A 3,546-nucleotide genomic window follows, 5' to 3' on the forward strand; every position below is an offset into this window, starting at 1 on the left:
ATCCCCTGGAGAAGGAACTGGCTACCCACTCCAGTATTCTTGCCTGGAGAATCACATGGACAGAAGAGCCCCGTGAGCTAGAATCCATGGAGTCACAAAGAGTCGGACATGACTGAGCGACTAACACACACACACACACACCCATCTGGTTTAGGCACTTCCACTAAAAGTTTTTTTTTCCAGGTTGACTTGTGAGTAGAGTCTGGTTTGACACGGGATCTACAGGTTACTGAAAGATAACCCTAAAGTTAGGGAAGAGATTTTAGAGAGTGGATGAAGTTAGTAAGAAAGGAAAATTTAACCTTGGATTTATTTGAGACTGACCACTGAATCCTTACACTGAAGCATGAGCTTAACTAAGTGGCCAAGAACCAAAGCTTCTTTCCTAAGTGGCAGGATGAGGAAGGACTAAGGAAATCACTGTGTAGCAACCATCTGTAGGAACTGCATTACCCCAAGCTCAGATTTTTAGGAACATTTAGTATGTTTTTATCGCAGACAAATGGCCATAAGTTAAGGAACTTACAACGACACACATTTATCTCATATTTCTGTAAATGAGAAATATGGGTTGGCTGTGCTGTGGTCATTGTTCAGGGTTATGCAAGCCCAATTCAAGCTGTCAGAGTCTGGGTTCTCACTGGGAGGTACTGAGAAGAATCGCATTCCACACTGACTCAGGTTGCTCTCAGAATCCAGTTCTAAGAAGAATTCACTTATTTGTAGTTATAAGAATGAGGCTATCTCCTTGCAGACTATCAGTTGGAGATGCCATAGTTCCTCTAGGCCTTTCTTCAGTCCTTGCAAATGGGCCCCTGATTCTGAAACAGCACATTGAATCTGTCTCTTGTGGTTCATGTAGTTGAATTGGGCCCACCCAGATAATTCAATATAACCTCCCATTTTTAAGGTTCATTCCATAATTTTTATTACACACACTAGCTACCTTTGGCTATGTAACATGACATATTCACAAATTTCAGGGTAAGGTTATGGGCATTATGTGGAACAATTATTGAGTCTAACACAAAGGTAGAAAATGTCTTCTTGGTGGAGATACCAGCTTTAATAAGAAAAAAAAAAATGACCATCATTCTTCTACCTCTTGTCTGTATCTGCCCCAGAGGGAAACTCTGATTTTCCAGTGTGTCAAAGACACCTGTACACGATTCAGGCATGTTCAACAGGTGGTGAATAGCAGGGACTCGAGTATTATTTTTTTTCATGCAGCAGAAGGAAGAAGGAAAATAGTGTATTGAGATTACAGAGATTACTGAAAAGGTCAGTGCAGAAAGGTGCTAAGAATGAAGAAGGGTGCACCTCCCTGCTGAGATTTACGAGATCCTTTTGAAAGCGGCTGTGAACCTATATTTGAGAACATCAGTCACATACTGGCACTAGAAAAAGTTATTGATTTGCAAGGGAATTTGATCTCAGAAAATCCTCCAGGAATGACAAGGGCTACAGTCATAACAAATTTTAATAGTGGCTCTTTTTTGAGCAGATACTGTATAACAGTTAATGGGAACATCTGCAAGTGCTCATTCACTTTGTGTCCCGCTCTCCATCCTTGGTTCATATGAAGACTACATGCTCAATCACTTATAGTTAAGAATGGTCATGTGACTATCCTTGACACTGAAATATGAGTGGAAATATACTTGTCACCTCCAGACCCAGGTATTTGAGAACCGGTAGGCCAACTCCAGGACTTGGTGGCTCAGATGGTAAAGAATCTTTCTGCAATGCAGGAGACCTGGGTCCGATCCCTGGGTTGGGAAGATCCCCTGGAGGAGGGCATGGCAACCCACTCCAGTATTCTTGCTTGGAGAATTCCATGGACAGAGGAGAGGAGCCTGGCAGGCTACAGTCCATAGGGTCACAAAGAGTCAGACATGACTGAGCAATTAATACACACACACACACACACACACACAGGACAACTCCATGCTTATTTCATTCAGCAGCAAACGTGGAGAGCCTGTGTTGAGATGTGGTAGCTCATGATGGAAGTGGCCTGGATCCCTGAGTTACCTGACAACATAGACCCTCTCCTCCACTGCCAGTACCCAGCAGATTTTATGTGCACAAGAAATAAAATTTATGTTAAGCCATTCAGAAATCACTTCTCTTATCATATCTTACAAAAACTTTATCTGAGTAATACACACCTACTATTTCTGTTATGTTTATTTAAATATCTTAACTACAAAGGAAATAAGGACATATATTCTTGTTTCCAAAACATTCTAACAATAGGAAGAAATCACAATTATTTTTCCTTACCACATTCCTTAAAGATTCATCCCTGCCCAGTGGTAATTGCATTAAAAATTCTGTGTAGTATTTTAACATTTATTCCGGGCCAGTCTTACATACCTGTGCTAGAAATATACACTGTGGGTTTTAAAAATACATATGTAACACTATCATAGATAGTATTATCATAAATATCTCACTATGGTTCTGACTTGTCCTTGTCACTGAATAAAATGAAGGTGGGATCTTTCTGTGAGAGTATATATAGATCACGTTACTCTTTACCTACTCCCTGGAATTACAAAGTATGTATGTGTCATGATTAATCTAATTATCCTCTTCCTGATACACACACAAGTTGTCTCGAATTTGCTGTTTTGATTAATAGAACTGATACCAACATCATTGAACATAAATTTTTGGGTAAATGTGCATGATTTGTCATATGAAAGACATACAAAAGTACAATTAGATCAAAGTGCTTCCTTCGAGTGTGATGATAGTAAATTTTTATGAATATTGCTGATATTCTGTTCCAATAATGCTATACCAAATTATCTTCTCACTTATTTATGTATGTGAATAAATTAAGCACTCAATGGAATTTTATTTCATCAAGCTTTTAAATTTGGGGCAAACTTTTGATTGAAAATATATCATCTCATGTTACTGTAATTTGTATTTTCTAAATAGATTTTTTTCTTAATAGGTTAAGCAGAAAATTAATTTTTTCCTTCACACACCCATATAAAGCAAAATTTCTTCAGTGATATCTTAAGTACCAGGATTCCCCTAGGTGCATGCTTTACAAACTCTGATATGCCAAGTAAATGTTCCCTTTACTTTGAGAAGCAAGGATTTATCAGAATGACTGTGTACCAAGAAATGAGCCTGGACAGAAAAAAAACATCACTAAATGAGTGAAGGGCATCAGGAGGATGTTGGGACGGGTGATGGTGGGATCAGAGGAGTAATTTCCAGAGTCTGAGAGAGATCAAATATTGAAACAAGTCCAGACAGCCCAGGGCAGCTGAAAGTCAGGGAGCTGTATACAGTCAGGGAGCTGTCACCAAAAGGTAGAAAACATATAAGAAGGAGAGAAGGTAGAGAATCTGGTGGAAGGTACTGGACAGTTTACATGGAAAGGCTAGGGAATCTCTCCATCATCGTCACCTTGAAGTTGTAGAGTGTTCTGAGTGGGTAGATACACTGGATGAAAGGACCAGTTGTTCAGTTGCTCAGTCATGTCAGCCTCTTTGTGACCCCATTGAGTGCTGCACACCAGAC

The sequence above is a fragment of the Bison bison genome, unplaced genomic scaffold (genome assembly GCF_000754665.1).
Source record: "Bison bison bison isolate TAMUID 2011002044 unplaced genomic scaffold, Bison_UMD1.0 scf7180017864366, whole genome shotgun sequence".
Classification (NCBI taxonomy): Eukaryota; Metazoa; Chordata; class Mammalia; order Artiodactyla; family Bovidae; genus Bison; species Bison bison.